Below are 16,991 nucleotides of genomic sequence, written 5' to 3'. Positions count from 1 at the left end.
TGAATGAATTCATTTATGTGCTTTATGAAAGACCTTGTCTATGAGCATTAATATTTCAATGTTCTATTAATATTATTAAGTATGTGAAGATGAAGGGGGAGGGTCTCATGTTTATTCCAGAAGACAGTTGGCACAGGAAAGGCCGTGGTTTTCAGTCTCTGATAGATCAGAATAAAGGACATGGTTAGTGCCAAGAGCCTGTTCTGTGCTGAAAAGTTAATTATGTAATATTATTCCAAATTCTGACTATTCTCTTACTTAATGATTTTATTCCAGGACATTTCAAACTTCATTTTAAATATGCTTCATGGTCAGTGAAGCTGAAGCCCCACTTCCATGATGTCCAGCTCCAGGACCTTTTGGGTATTACTAGCTAACGATAAGAAATACTTCACAGTGTGATATAGAAACATGGAAATTTAGTGATATAGAAACATGGAAATTTAATTGAGGAGGTCTTTCCCAGTACAAACAATACCTTCAGACTTCATCCAAGATTCTGATGAAAGTATGTTTACAGGCATCAGACTTGTCACTTCTGGTAAGTTGTTCTTCTAGAATTACTTGGTACCACATTGCTATGTTCTTGATCCAAATTCTCTTACGTGTCCAGTGCTTCTCATTAGCTGGAGCTGGCTTCAGACAGGAGCTGTGTATGCCTTGTTCTGTACTAATTATACCAGCTCATAAATGTGTGGTACCTATTGGTGTAATTTGGTGCAGGAAGGACCACAACGGCGTTAGTCTAGCTAGATGTCTTAGAGATGATTGGTGCTTAAGGTCCTATTACCTCTGGTAAATAAGTAAGAATTAAGTGGACAAGATTAACAAAGGATGGCAAATCTCATCCTAAGGGACATTCTTTATTTCTGGCTGAAATCTGACAGAAGCTCTATGACACTTACTCTGGAAACTGATGTTAGGTACAGCTGTCTCTTGCACTGTGTTCAGTGATGAGGAGAAGCATGTGTGTATTTACACCAGAAAAAGAATGGAGTTTGGAGTGGAAAGAAAAAGAGATAGTATATTTCTGGGTTTGGGAGGAAGACGACTTCAAGAGCTGAATTCAGTTGTCTCACAGGTAAAATCCTGCTTGGTGGAGAAGGGCTTTCTGGTCCCACGCAGTTGGAAAATCCTCAGGAGCTGACAGCCACTGCCTCTCACAAGGGCAAGGGCCCATCTGAAACAGGCTCCTTGCAAGTGCTCAGCTCTTGGGAGCAGGAACCCAAAATTTCTTGGCCTCTGATAGGCAAAACTGCTTACCCTGCAGCCCAGGACAAGTCTGTACCTCCTTAAGGAATCTGACTGGGACTGCTGTAAACAGGGGGGTCTTTTTGGACCTCCCAAGCTCTGCATTCCACGGAAGATCCTGGTGCAGGGGTGAGATGGGGACTTCAGCCCACCAGCAGGATTTGGCCCCTGGAAAGCAGTAGCTTTTAAGCCAGCCTATTCCACCATGCATGTAAGCAATCAGTGGGAGCAGGAATACCTGCTGGTTTCCTGGGGGCAATGAAAGGAGCTGCTTTCTCACACAGCAGTGTGACCGTGTTCAAAATAAAATTAAAAAGCCTTTTGGCATGCTGCTCTGTTTCCAGAAGTCTGGATTTATTTTCTCCCCAAGACTTCCCCATAAAGTGAGGCCCCGAGCCCAATTGAAATCAGTAGGAGTTGCCCCAGTGACCTCAGTAAACCCAGGATTTTCATTTGCAATGTTCCATTTGTGTGATTATTCCCAAAACACAACATAAAACTGCCCAAGAAAGGGAAATTAATTTTGAAATCCCTCTGTAATCTGATTATCTAAAATACAGGTGGAAACCTTTCTATTAAATCTTACCAAACTCCTGCTCATCAGGTTTTATATGCCTTCCCCTAAGCTTTTCTATGCTTTATCTTCAGCCATGAATCTATAGGCAGAACAGTAAATCTGTGTGAGGTTTTATGTAGATTTTTACAGTCTGTGTATGGAATTCATAGCACATAAAATGCATAGCATGGATAAAGTGTTTTTAAGATTAGAAAGTGTGTGTAAATTGTCCATTGTCTGTTCAGCACAAAGCAAAACCAGACACAGCTATTTTGCTTGAAGGCACTGGTATTTTGAAGGAGCTTCTTGAAGTCTTCGAGCTTGTTGATAGCATCAGAAACACATTTATATTAAGCCTTTAATTGTAGCATTTTAAAATCAGCTTTCTAATTGTTTTCTATGGGCAAAGATAACATAGTTGGCCTTCAGGGATCCTCTATCCTGCTCCAATGGGGTTTGCATTTCAGCAGATACTAGCAAATGCAATTTTCTAGATCTCGTTTTAAAGCTTCACAGTGACGTTAAGTGCTGCTTGGGGAGCATCAGCATTTCAAAAATAGTAGTGTCTGGTTTTAGCCTAACAACAAACAAGAGCTTGCATGGAGAGATACTGTCAGCAGTGATGCTGTGGTTGAGTACAGAGGAAGGGTTTCCATTTCCTTGAGGGGGAAACACCTTGTCTTGCCTTAATGTGATAGCAACCACATGCTGAGCATCATGTCTAACAATTCAGGCCCCATGTAGAATTTGAAGGCATAACATGCAATGAGGGACCACCGTGTGAAGGCAGCAGTGGAAGGTCCCAGGGCTGTTGTGAGTAAGCTGATTTCATGAGCCAAAGAACTGGGATCCTGTATCACAATGCTCTCAGTGATGGAAGGTTATAGCTGGGCTGCTGAATGGCATGTGGTTGTGATTTTTCCCAACTGTGAATCCCGTTCTGCATTTTATTGTTCTGGGAGACTGTCCACCTTTCCGGTACCCTGGGCTGTTTGCTCTTGCTCTGAGCCAGAGGTTTGCATGTGATCAAAGTCCCTGTGTGCTGAGAATGGGGGGACTTGGAGCACCTCATTGAAAGGACTGTCTGAGTGAGGGTGGATATCCTAGCAGTGCTTTGGTGAGCTGCTTGCAAGCTCTCCTGGACATGCTGAACTAGCATGGCAGGAGAGGGCAGGATAATTTTTACACATTTATGTGTGTATATGTATTTCAGTGTTCCCTAGCCTCACTTTCTCCAGCCAATTGTGCTTGAAATGGAAAATGAGCATTAATTCACTTTTTTTAGGGTATAAGAACTGAGATTCTGCGAAGACTAATTCATGCTTCTGTCTTTACAAAGTCAACAGTCCAAATGGGCTCAGGGGAGGTGGCAGGGGACAGGACTCAATGAATACCTTAAAAGCATACATGCAAACATCTGCTTTCTTCTCTAACACCTTGTTCTTAGGAAGTTGTGATGCACTAAAATAAATTCGTAGGGAGCTGGAGCTTGGCATGTCTGGCTTGTTTCTGTAAAGGGATTTTTTATGAACAAAAGAATCAAGGAGGTATCGCAAAGACACTTCCAGATTTCCCTTTGGTTGTAGTCTTAAGCTATGGTGTGACATGTTCTTGCTTTTCTTCTTCCCCACCAGGGCATGCTGGTAGTGGTACTTGCATGAGACGCCATTAGTGCTTAGGGAGAAGTGATGGTGAGGGAGAGAGATGAAGGTCAGAGATCTGGAATACAGAGGAAAATTGTCTAATCAGAAATCACAGCTCCCATCAGGCACAGACAATAGATGGTAAACTGGCTTCAGAACTATTCAGGCATCAAGGGAGACAAATCAACAGACCTCAGGTAGGAATACAGTCATGACAACTGTTTAAATGGGGTTTTAGATTTGCTTATGCTTGAGACTTTCCTCAGCCCTACAAAGGGAGAAGTTGTTTTGCTGCCTTAGAATAACGCCTGTACAAGTTTTTGCCTTTGTCCTTCATGCTTCATACAGTAGTTTCTTTACTATATGTGCTATATAAGCTGGTTTTCCTCCTCGGTGCTAGGGCATGAGCAGGCTGACTGACCCTGCTTAAGGAAACAGTTTTCAAATGTAACCTGTAATTGTCATATCAAGCATTCTCCTTCATCCCTCCATGCACTGTCTTTGTTGGCATGTAATAAGATGGCAGAGAGCAGGAGTCCTAAGACACATTTGGGTGAGGAAGCTTTCCCTGCACCCCTGTGTTTCCAAGGATGGCAGTAGCAGGGTGCTGTGTTTGCTTACCAAATACTCATACAGATTTAATGTGAATTGAGCGGGGGCTCAACATGATGCCTTTCTGGTGAATTAGCCTGGAGCACACAGGATGGCCTTTGCAAGTTCTGTGATTCCTGTGTCACCTTTCTGCCAGCTGTGGGGGGGAGATGGATGATCCCAGATCCGGCATGAAGCCTGTTGGTGTTCCGAGCAAATATGAAGTGGCAGGGTGAGTTCATACTGGGTCAGCATTTCATGGCATTTCTGAGCTGGTATTGGGAGCTTTAGAAATCATTGAAGTGCAACATGAGATATGTAAAAGTTGGGGTTCCTACCAGCTAATGGCAGTTACTTTTCTCCCCATTTTACAAGCAATGCTCCCCAACAGAGCAGTCACAGTAATCATGGGTATCACTAGCTCTGGGTACTGGGGAAAGGCAGAGCCCTGAAGGTGAGTTGTGGAATGGTCAGTATAATCAGCTGAAAGATACCGTGGTGTTCTGATTCCTTCCTAGCATTTTCTAGCAGTGCAGGCTGCACTGGCAGGCTTGTTGTCACTGGTTGGAGGGGTATTTTCAGGTGATGAAGCGTGACTCCCAGCGTTAGGAGGGCTGAGAGCAAACACCTCCTGTTCCCCATCAAGGAAAGCTGTCATTCAGTACTCCATGTCTGCCTTTGTAAGAAGCAACGCCAAAAAAGAGTGGAATTAAGTGACCTAGAGCTTGGAATGAGATGTGTGAGCTGATCTGGGAGGCAGGCTTACAGACTGCAATTTAAATATAGGCAGCACAGGAAGGAACTAGTGCATTGGATTACAGTAGGACTGATGAATTAGTAAGGATAAGCTATCCATAATGTCAATGTGTTGGCACAGGCAGGTAAGGGAGAGGAAGATGTGCGCATTGAAAGTACTCTCAGCACAGTCAGGATAAGATCAGGACCCTTCAAAGGAAGAAAAGTCAGCCAAGTTAAGGACGAAGAAATCTCCCTCCCTTGGTTTCTGCCGTTGTCATGCTGCTCAAGTGATTGTGTAGATTATGTGCTTTTGCCTAGCTCCTGCTAGGACACCAAAGTAAGAGAAAGGAGCGACCCCAGAAGGCCAGAACGAGGTCTTTCAAAGGTCATTAGCAGAACTGGTTTCTCATCAATATACTGCTTGATCGGAGGAAAAGACTTCAAATTGCAGGGCTTTGATTGCCGAGGGGGAAGCTTTTAACCGCTTCCTGCTGCTCTGTCATTTTGTGCTAACCCCAAATGGCCCCTTTAAATTGATGTCCTGTTTCCCATTCACTGCCCACAAATCACTCTTCTCCTGCTAATATAGGAAACATTTGCACGTGATAGGAATTGGAGCGGCTAAACAGTAAATCCCAAAACCAGTGAAGAACTCAAACGTATTTACCTAGAGATCAAGGTGTCGATTCCCCTTCCCCAGCACTTCATAGCATTCAGCTGTGAACTTCATTAAAAAATACAGACCCTCGTGTCTGCCTTAAGAGAATCTTTGCACAAATACTGGTCCCAAACAATGCAGTGTAAATTACATCAGAATCAGTCTGATTTCTGTGTGACAGCTGATTTCTTGCAGCTAATCAGAAGATAAAACAAAGGCTTGGGGTGATGCAGCTGTTCAGGCAATGGGGCGTCATTGCTGACACTGCGTGACACTGCTCTGGGCTAGATCAGCAATGAAAACAGCACAACAGCTCTGTCTTCTCAGGGCAGCAGTCCCGTGTGTGCCTGGAGCCTGGAAGCTCTTTGGGCTGAAGAGGAGCTGGTGGCTGAGCCCCAGAAAGGTTTTTGTTTGCTTTGATATATGTCTGAACTTAGAGTCTTACAGATTTGCACATACATGCACTTTTCCATCCAGAATTGAGTTGTTCTTGGTCCTTCTGTTGGCAGCGTTTTACTGAAGTCCATTTTTACTGTCAGTAAAAGATGCTGACTGTGCACTGGGGTGATGTGTAGTCTCCTTTTATATCTGATCTGCTACAGAGTTCCTCCAGCAGCAAAGGGAACTATAGGTAACTGGACAGTGAGTCCTGAAACAAGGCCAGGTAACATACAAATACCTTAAGAATGGTCTCAAAGTACTTTGACTTGACTGGAGAGGACAGTGAGTGAGCACCTTGTAATCTATGGTGTTTGTTTTGTGAGTAAAAAGGAAAAACAAGTACCCATTCTTCTGTTCCCCTTCAAACAGCACTTTTCCCTTCTCTCCTCCATATCTCCATTTCCCCTGCTGCAAAAATGGGAGGATAAAATCAAGCGCCTCTGCAAAGTGCTTTGATATCTGCTCATCAAAACTGCTCTATAGGCAGCAGGTATCAGGACAAGCTCAGTGAAGCCCCTGCTTTCCTCAGGCAGCTGAGATCGCTGGTGTGCTCTGTCACTGAAAGATTTCCAATAGCCTTAAATGTCACTAAACTGAGAAAAGTGGCATTGCTGAAAATGGGGATGAAAGTGGCCTCTGATGTAAATGCTTTCTAAAACCTGTGTAATCCTCAACTGCTTTAGTTCCAACAGCTCTTCCCGTGAAATGAACTGCCAGCCAAAAGGTAAATAAAAACGCAAAGTATCCCCAAAGCAAACATGTTACTGCCTTTTAAAACAAGTCCATTTAAATAACGTGGAAATATATTAAAGAAACAAAATCTATTCCGCTTTATGTTTAAAGATGAGTTAATGCAAATATCACAGGTTTATCCTGCATTACTCCCTTGAGAGGAGTCACTGGGGAAGCAATTTGTTTCTTGTTAGCTAAGACAGGATGCTTTGAAGTTAGTGAGTTGTCTGTCTGTGAGTGGCCTATTTAATCCTGAGGAAAAGTGTCAAATCTGAGCTGAAGTGATGTCTGCATTGTTTAAAGCTCTGGCAAGAAGAGTTCTTCAGGTGACACCAACCAGCACTATGAGGGACAGTGGAAATGGCACAAAGGATTCCTGGAAGGAATTTTTTATTGGCTATCAACGATGGACATGCAGCCCTGAGGAGTGTCATCAGGAGGGCCTCTATTATGCCTTCCCTTTGGGGTTTTTCCTTCTTTTAAACCGGTTATTACTACGCTAAAGGCTCTCGTCAATTGCTTCTTGGTGGCAGCAGTGAGGACTGGCTGCTGGGAAAACCACCCAAAGTGGTTTTTTTCCCCCAAAGACAGCCTGTAACTGGATTAACTAAATTACATAGAATAATTTCATTTCAGCTTGGAATATTTTACTGATTTCATGTACAGGATCACTCTATGATCCTGTTGGGTGGCCCAGCTCTGTAGGCAGTGAGTTGTGACTGGTTATGCGATGAAACATACCTCTCGCCAGCTGTTTCTCTGCACAGAAGATGTTAAAAGCTGTTGTCTGAAAGTCTAGAGCCATGGAGTTCATAGCAGGCTACACCTTCATCCCAGAACTGTGTTCAGAAGGCAAGTTTTGTACTCTTTAATTACAATCAGACCCTCAGCCCAGCTCCTCTTAGCTACTATACTTGAGCTCTGCACAGTGTCAGCTTTTAGCCTGAAGATACCAGCCATGGGGTATCAGCTGCGAAGAAAATCTCTGCAGTGTGAACAGCCTATAAAACGATTCAGGGAGGTCAACATGCATCTGAAGGTAGCTCAAAACAACACCTAAAGGAGGAATATAAACTGTTTACTACAACTGGATTTGCACTGAAAGCTACTGATGCAAAATTCATAGCCAACATGAATTAATTTGCTCCTGATCATTCCTTACAAAACCCTCCACCTTCTTCCCCCTTTCCCTAATGACTTGTATTTGACAGCTGTGGATTTGCAAAGCAAACTGCAGTAGCAGAACAGACAGCAGCATTCTGAAACAGCACTAAAAAACTGTGAATTGAATTGCTCTCGAAACTTTAAAGTTGCAGCCAATTTATACCAAATTAAACTGTTTTTATGGACCATATGTAATCTTTGAGATCTTTCTTCTCATTATCACCTGTGAGTGAGGGAGAAGAATTAGCCCTATTTTAGAGATAGGGAAATGGGGCACAGGACATCTGAGACAGTCCTGGAAATGACTGCTACATAGTCTTACTCACAAGAAGGCACTACCTCAGCTTTTCATGTTAGCTGGATTAGCTGCAAGATCTCAAATTGGTTTTCCTGGTGTGCCACAGAATTTAGGTCAAGTTCCCACTGGGGACCAGGCAGGGAGTGACATGTGCAATGTTTCTGCAGGTTCGTACCAGCATCTCTGCCGGAGCGGAGAGGAAGGTGTTGGTGTTTCAGCATTTCATCCCCATTCCTCCTCTGAAGGGTGAGCAGAAGGCTGTAGCTGAGTTAATGGCCTCTGCAAATGCACTATAAAGCTGGTTTATGTAATGACCTGGAATTTATATCTTTGGTCATGAAACAGGACCTGGTGGCTGTTTTAATGACTAGCATGTAGTGTAAATACTGATGTGAATTCTTTACTTGGATAGTCCATGCATGCCGGTGGAGTCAAGGAGAACTGGGCTGCTATCCAAGGACAGAAGCTGGTTGCTTTTCTGTTTAGGATACATTGAAAGCATTAGGTATGAGATGTGAGAAGAATAAATAAGCCTGTTCACCACGTGGAAGCGAGCTGCCTTACAGAGGGTTTAGCTGCAAAATGACTAGTTCAGGGCTGCAGCCCATTGCCCATCCCAAAACTGCAGGCTCACCTGCTTTCTCTTCCCTCACCAACCCAGGAGTGAGCCCAAAAAAATACTTTAAAAGGACAACCCTGCAGTAAGGAGTCCTAGTGCAATGTGCTCTGTTGAAAGGGTCCTTTTGTCTGAGGAGCTAGAAGCTAGGAATAGTGATATTCATGCAAAAAAAAAAAAAGAGAGTAAGAAAAATGCTCTAACAATATTCTATAGCTGCAATAAACAAGGATTAACTAGCTCATAATGTTTGCTGGAGAAACCTCTAAAACAAGTCAGAAGGAAATGAGGTAAAAAGATGTTTTACTGATATGGATTTTTATGTTCTTATAGCCTGCCTTGCTATATCAGCTTATGTAAGCAGTGGTTGTAGTAGAGCATCCTGGCTCTACGCTCTGACTTTGGTTTGGCTCCTCTGGTGCTACTGCAAGAGGACCAGCTGGATTCAACATTGAATTCGGGAAGCTGAAAGGAAATCTCGTATCTGGCTGTGTAAGGCCTGCAGGATGGGGATAGGAAAGCAGGGTAATGTCAGTGGTTCCTTGTTTCTGTGCAGGATGTGAACAAAAACGGGGGCTGGCTCTTCTCAGGCTAATTGCAATGAGTCAGTGCAGAGGAAGATCACCTGCAAACAGGATTAGAATTGAGGAGGATGTATAATATACAGAATCTTATACTCCAGAAATAGGGTATCAGATATGAAGTAAGTTATGGGGCTAGTTCAGGACTGAAAACTGTCTACAAAGCCCAGGGGATTTCAGATTGTCACTAGTGATAGAAGGCTAATTCAGGTAAGAAATCTGTGTAGCATGAATTGGGTAGCTGCAGTTTAACCTTTAATAGTTAAGAAAGCCACCACATGAATAGTATAAATCAGGGACTGTGCAGAATGGGTGGGAAAAGGCTCATTTCTCTTGCCTAAAAGAGATTCCTCAGAATTGAGATTGAGATTACTGTAGCTGTAAGGGGAAGAAAGGAGAGCAGTACAAAGCCACAGCTGGGTGGAAGGCCTTGTTACCCAAAGCAGCATCTTCTGTAAGTAAGGCCTTAGCAGCAGAATTACAAACGCATCAGGTCAAAGACCTTAATAAGTGGTGTGTAAAGAAGATGTGGCAAAAAGGTCTCAACAGAGCAGGCAGATCCTGCTGGCCCAAGTGGCCAGGAGCTGGGGGGGAACATGGGTCTGCACTTCTGCTGGAAAATTACAAATACAGTGGGAAAGGGAAAGTGTAAGTCAGGAAACAGCCAGAATTTGTTTAATGTTTCTCAGGATTTAGAGCTAATCACAAGCGAAGTTTGCCCACATCATTCCTCCTCCCACCCCACACCTCCAGGATCTTCTAATTTATATCCCACCAGATTCCTGTCCTTCTCATGTACGTGAATAGAGCAGTCTAATATCCCAGTAGCTCCAGAAGCCTGACTGTTTTCACATTGCCTCTCACTCCAATAAATCAGAGTGTTCCGAACTGCAGACTGCATACCCAGTGAAAGCTCTGTGGTAGGGAACGATGGCTGTTTATGCATTCTTACAGCTGTGAATCTCCTGGATGGCATTCCTGCTGACTGGAATGCCTTGCAGCACTTATATAATTGCAAGTAAAAATTTCACTGGTTTGCCAAATTACTGAACCAGAAGGCTTTGCTTACTAAAGGACCAGAGGGAGCAAACTGGAAAAGAGACATAAAGGCAAGAGGCTGGATAAACTGTTGGGCTGTGAGCAGCAATTTGATCATTTGTAAGGGGAGAGGGAGAAACTTGTGTGGTGAGGGATGGGTGAATAATTGACCACGTATAATTTAGTCAATCAATTTTGCTGATTGGGCATTATCTACAAATAGTTTTGTGTGCGTATCGAATGCTATTTACCAGCTCTTTTCAGTGAATCATTTTGGAGTTGTAGCTGTATCCTGAGGAGTTCATTTGGGCATTTGATGATTGAATTCTGAGGAAGAAGTGGTACTAGCACACCAAAAAGTTATCCCATAAATTGTGTGTGTATGGTCTCATTGACTCTGAAAGATGTAAGACTGGGAAAGCTTGTTAGAGTTGATCTTCCTTCACTGCCTCTGAAGAGGTCACTTTAAATCCTGAAAGCAATGAAATTTTAGGCATTTGGAGTGAATTACCTAGTCCTATCATTACTGGATAAACCCAGCTTTTGGGGATCTGAACGCCTATCTGCCTGCACGTGATTATATGTGTAAAACCCTCATCTGCAAATCTTCTACAGACAGCTAAGCCTATTTCATTGACTTATTACTACTCTTACTTCCTTCCCATCCCTTCATTAAACTGTGCTCCTCCTAGATTGCCTTAGAGCTCATTCAAAAAGGCAGTTCCAATAAAATATTTGCAATAGAGCCTAGGCATCATTCTCATATTTAAAGATCTTAATAATGATCTTTAGTATTAATTTCCAAGGCTCTCACGAAGATGCTGATACTCTTTAACCTCCCCACTTCTGTAACCTGAGGCAGATCAATTGCTTAGAGAAGTTTTATCTCCATCTTGCAGCTAAAGCCTGCTTGGATGATATCACTTGTAGTCATGAAGTGAACCTCTGGAGAGCCCCATTGACCTTGAGCCAGGGCAGAAATAGTCCTGAATTCAGAGAACTTGGCTTTGCTTTCTTTTATTAGTAGTGAAATAGATGGTACCTCCATTTATGAAGGCAGTTTAAAATAAAACAGAATTCTATGTTCTAATTCCATACTGCCATGTAGCTTTCTTCTGCAGGGTTCACACTCCAAGAAGCACAAGTGGCCTTTCAGACAAGCTCAGCTTCGGTGCCTGTGTTTGCAGCTCAAAAGCAGATTGCTGATGCTCCTGGTTTGTTTGTTTCAGTGCTTTCTCTTAGTAGGCAATGCTCATGAGAGTTTACTTGGAATTTGAGGTGAAAATGCCCAGCCAAAGAGACCAGTTGAGAGAGAGAAAAATCAGCAGCGCATTAAAATAAGAGAATCGGGCTTTTTGTGAGAGACACAATTGCTTGTTCGCTGTTGTTGCTGAAACGCAAAAGTACTTTTAATAACTCCTTAAACCTCAGCTTTCTATTTAATAATCTTCATAATCCTCACCCAGGATTGCCAGGGAGTAATTTGTGGTTGCAGTGTGTGTGATGGGGAGAAAAGCAAAGCTGCCTGACAGAACATCAAAGGTTTGTGCCACTAAAGTTTTATGCAGCCATTGCTAAATCTTTCATGCTCGAAACAATGATGAAAAATGATTGTCAGCTATGAAACCAAAATTACATCAATCTACTCCAGGGTTGTGGGTTTTTTGTCTTCATTTGAAAACATGACCCAGCCTAGCACAGTTCACTTGCCAACCTCAAGTGTTCTGTCAGGATTGAAACAGAATAGAACTCAGTCAGGAAGGGTGAACGCATTTCATGCTTCACAAATGTATGTTCGGGGTGGGAAGGAGAGGATGCCCAAAAATAATCAGGCAGGTCAGTGCCCAAATATCTCATTCTGATTGTCTCTATATAACACATGTACCAGGCAATGTAACTGCTCTCTGAATTTCCAAAGGGAATATTCAGTGTCAGAGTAGCTGAAATGGAAACTAAACGTTACTGTAGGCTTTCGTTCTCCAGCAATACTGCTGCAGGTGATTTTTCTAGCTGTAAATAAAGTGATTCTTAGAGCTGGATGCTGAGAAACAGAAGTGTAGGGGTGATTTGGCTTGTCATCTCTATCAAAATCTGGTCTTAATGAATATCTTATTACAACTTGCACACCTGCTCTTTCCTATGCAGAGGCCTCCAGGCTGTATATCAAAGAAAGGGAGCAAATGGAGAGAACCAATGTGAGGTTTAAATGATCATCATTAACTCTGTTTTTGTCATGTAAGGCATGCACGTGTGAGAGAGGCTGCATACAGCTGCTGTTGCAAACAGAGCCCGAACAACATGCATGCACTTGTATCTGTGTTGTTGTATGCCCATGGCACGGTGGGCTGCTGGAGGCAAGAAGTCCTCAGGCCTAGAGGTGGAGAAGACAGACTGATGCCCCTCTGTTAGGACTGAAGCACACTGACCTGCTGTTGTTGTGCAGAAGAGCTGAATCACTCAGCACCTTGCTGCTTTCTAAGGCTACTTGTACGGTTCAATGCAATCCTCTCACCAGCCGTGGCAAGGAGGCTTAATCTAGACAACATCCATTCTGCATTGCAGGTAATTCTTTGCATTGTTATTGGAGAGAAACAGGAGAGACATGGCCTAGCTACTACACTCCTTGGACATGAGGGTGGTCCCCCTGCAAGGGCTCTTTCCCTCCCCAGGCTGTGCACTGATCAGCCAGAAGCTGACAGGAATCAGATTTTCCCCTTCAAAGCTCTGTTTTCTTCTCACCGAGGAAAATTTGCTGATCTTCTCAGCCATTGCCTTAGCAAAGTTGTGTTCTAATACCTTGATTATAATTTGAAGCTGATTAGCATACATGCACACAGTCAGCCTCCAACATATGGGAACCTTTCAGAGATTATGTTAATTCTGAAGAGATGCTACTCAGCAGTTAGTCACAAAGTCTGGTATAAATTGCTAACTTCTCTCTGCTCTCTTTCTCATTGCTGCTGCTTATTTTCTGGCAGAGGAGTTGGAGGTCAGACAAAGAAAGAAATGAAATACAGTCTAGCAAGAAAAGGGTATAAAGATAAATGGTACCACTGAAATGTGATGCACTTGCAAGTCTGCCGCATGGTAAGAAGTGCTGCATGTTGATGAGCTGCGTCATCTTGCCTGGTCGTGATGCTTTTTCATCTTCCATTGTTTTGCTGTAGAGCCAATGACAAAGATGACATTAAGCCATTTTATCCCCAAAATCCAAACTCTTAATTTAGACAAGGGTTGTTCTGCTATTGAGCAAAAGAGGACAGCTCTGTGCCAGAGCTTCACAGAATTCCCCTTTGAGAAGGAGAATCACTTCAAGCACCTAGATAGGTGGATACTGTCCATGTTAACTTACCTGTTCACAAAAAAACCTAAACCCACAACACCCTCTGCGTTATCAGAGGACCTCTTTGCTCAGGAGGGTCCCTCAGTAAGATCTGGCCCTATGAAGCCCTACTGCTCCTTCAGGGGCACTGGATCTTGGATGTTAGGGAGAAAAGAATCAGCTAATCAGCTTGTTCCTGCAGCTAGCATCCTTCAAGATGGGCTCTATGCACTGGGGGTGTGCTTTATGGTATCGGGAGAAGTAAAGGGGTAAAGCAACATGACAAGACCAGAAGCCAGCAGTTGGTATTGTTTTACTTGTGCATCTGTATTATAAGACTTTATAGGATTGAATGGCTCCACAAGGTAGCTTTAATGAAGTTATAAAAAGGCTCATCAATGTTCCAGCTGGCAGGTAGCAGAATGTGAGATGCAACTGATTGTCAAATGTACCCTCTAATCAGTCATGAAAAATTACATGTAATTCACTTAGGTTTACTTGAGAGAGACTTTAAACTAACGGTTCAGTCAAAATACCCTCTAATCTTGAAACTTTCTTTTGGCCTAATTCCTAAAATCTGAATACTCAAGACCTTCACATTTGACCTTTCTAGTCAGAGCATGGCTGATCCTCATGGCTTAAACTTCTAATTATATAAATGAACTAATAAAATTCTCTTTACAGTGATACTCCTTTTTTTCTCCATGGCTTTCCTTGGAAAGCACCAGAACTTTAAGAAGAAAGGCCTCAGTATAAGCTTACACCAGAAGGTTTAAGTCTCAGAGGACTTATTTCTTTCCTTAGGTAAGCTTTATGGAAAATGTGACTCTGAGATTCTACTTATTTATACATTTATTTAATGTTCCTTACAAGAAGGCTTATTTTAGAGATGTCCTACTTCTGTAGCACTGAACATTGGTGTTTTGGACAACTTAGTCTGCTGAATTTACTCTTAGTGAGAAATAGGTTGTCTCTATTGGCACCATATTATGAATAAAATTAGGGGGTTTGGGGGTGTTTTTTAGTAGCTGGAAGCATCCAGAGGAATAGTTGCCCTTCAGAATCTAAGTTTACCATGTTGTGGTTATGTTTCTACTTATCTCCTAACAGTTTTAAAGGGTCTTGCATTCTGCCCTCCCCAAATGTATTGCATCCCCCTGATTGCTTCTGCTTGTCCTGCAGTTCAGGTCCTGGTTTTCACAGCTGCCTTTATGCCATATATACAAAGGTGGTGGAACATCTTTGGGACATGTGCAGAATAACTGGTCTCCACCTCATTCTCAGTGAAAGTAATAAACCACAGAGAAGGTGCATTCTCACTGCTGGTTTCCTCTTCATCTGGGTTTGGTTTTGCTGCAGGTGGAAATCAGGGTGAGGGCAGAAGAGTGCACCTAGAGATGTGACCCAACCTCATTTTGAATCAAGATGTTGCTCTGAACATCCTAATGTTACCTGGATACCAATGGTACAAGCCCCACAATAATGAGTTTCAAGCCACTCAGCGGTGATGAAAGAAGGGAGTGGGGAGAAAACCACAACAAACCCACAACAAATAAGCACAAGATTGCCTTGTGGATTTTCTGGTTCTGTTAATTTCTGTGGGGCTGGGGTGTCCCATCCTCAATTTCTCTCCCATCTGCCCTTACCATGGAAACTCCTTACTCACCTTTAGCTGTGCCTAGCAAGTCCTGAAGTGCAGCAGAAGTATTTGGGTGGAGTGAGACTGTGGCAGTGCTGGGAACCCCATATCCGTGATGCTGGGATTTGCAGTGGTTTCCTGTAGGCTAGTTGGTATTTTGCATTGAATGTCTGTTCACGGTTGGGGCACGTGAGCCACTCTGCTGGAGTGTGCCAGGAAAAACTCACATTGATTTATTCTTCACCAAAAATTGTTTTCTTTATAATGCTTTTTATTTTTGGAAAGAGCTACATTTTAAAACTGTTCAAGTTTGCAGAGAAAATCAAATCTATTTTTCACTTTCTTTTTTTCTCAGCACTCTCATGCAAAAAGTACTCAGTTTTCTGTCCCAACAAAAGTACAAAAGAAGAGTAACATAACAGAATATGTGCCTGGTACAGTATCTGCAAACACCATCGACATCCACCATCATCAGGATGGTCAGATACTTTTCCATATTTAATAGTGTATTTTCTCTGTTACTTTCACAGGAACAGACTTCCAGATCTTAGGTCTTCTCATACCACTGGACAGGTAAACATGCCTGAAGTGATTGTGCAGAACACTTCATAAAAAGAAAGAAATGAGGTAATCTGTCCTAATTGGGTCTTGTCCTGAATGCATTGTCAAGTCCTCCTATGAAATAAGTTTTCTTTCCTTCCCCTTATACTTCTCTTTATCATTAGCTATTGTAACTAAATGTTGTTTCTTTTATAAAGCCAAGTATTCCTTCGAATCTGGCTGAGCCTTTGACCACAATTACATTGCAGCAATGAGTTCTACTTAAGGTTTCTCCCTCAATTTTTCTATAATCACCAAAAATACTTTTTTTTTTTGAAAAAGAAAAGTTTGCATTTTTAAACAGCTTTTTCATTTAAGAAAAATGGATTAAAAATTCCAGGATAGACTTCTTTTCTATCTTTTCAAATGAACTCACATTCAGGAAAGGCTTAGTTTGGAAGATGTCATACAGAAAGATAAATGTTTGAAGAGCTATTGCTCTTTTTATTAGAACCTTAGGTTGTTAGAGAAGCAAACAAAAATAAATCACCAAAGACAGAGCTTGCTTGTTGAAGACCTCATCATCATCCAAGTTGCCAAACTGGGACAGGAGTGAAAAATATTGCCCCATCACTGTTGCATCCAATTCAAGGTCAGTGATCTTCAAAGGAATTGCAATAATAAGGAAAACTACCTCAAAGAAAGGAAATTGGGCAACAGAGGATACAGAAAGATTGGAAGCTCCATATCTGATAGACCTATGCATTTTCTAATTCATTATCCTCTCTTTCAGCAAGGCCCATTCCAGCCATATCAGAAGATGGTTCAAGAAACTTTACAGCAGGGTAATCTATAGAAAAATGTGCCTGCACAGAGTTTATGGCCCTTATTCTATAAAGCTTGCTTTCTGCTGTTCTACCTGTTACACTGGATACATATGCATGCGTGCACGCACAAAACCCCCTCTAGGTGTTTTGGCTTGCAGTACACTATTGGGTATTTTTCAGGCTTTTTGGAAGGCAGCTAAGCTGCTGACCTGTTTGCTCCTGTGCAGCATAAAATCCTCAGGCTAATAATAAACACACTGTTGAAAAGAGCCTCTCCTTCAGTGTTTTCTAAAGCAGTTGCCTTTCATTTTATCGAGTGCCTTCTACTTACTGTAGTAGAGGATGACTTAGACCTG

At 42.5% G+C, this 16,991-nt stretch overlaps 1 long non-coding RNA gene across 1 annotated transcript; it reads left to right on the top strand.

Annotated features, from left to right (window-relative positions):
* Positions 1–422: 422 nt before the first annotated feature.
* Positions 423–16,904, top strand: LOC130606809 (uncharacterized). The gene is made up of 4 exons (XR_008974060.1): positions 423–541; positions 3,442–3,647; positions 15,799–15,895; positions 16,602–16,904. It is a non-coding gene; the product is annotated as an uncharacterized LOC130606809 (long non-coding RNA).
* Positions 16,905–16,991: the final 87 nt, after the last annotated feature.

The sequence above is a fragment of the Pezoporus wallicus genome, unplaced genomic scaffold (assembly GCF_028554395.1).
Source record: "Pezoporus wallicus isolate ANWC-B61680 ecotype Strahan unplaced genomic scaffold, APGP_CSIRO_Pwel_v1 contig_4191, whole genome shotgun sequence".
Lineage (NCBI taxonomy): Eukaryota > Metazoa > Chordata > Aves > Psittaciformes > Psittacidae > Pezoporus > Pezoporus wallicus.
Note: the sequence above shows the minus strand (reverse complement) of the source record. Positions and strands in the feature narration are given on the sequence as shown.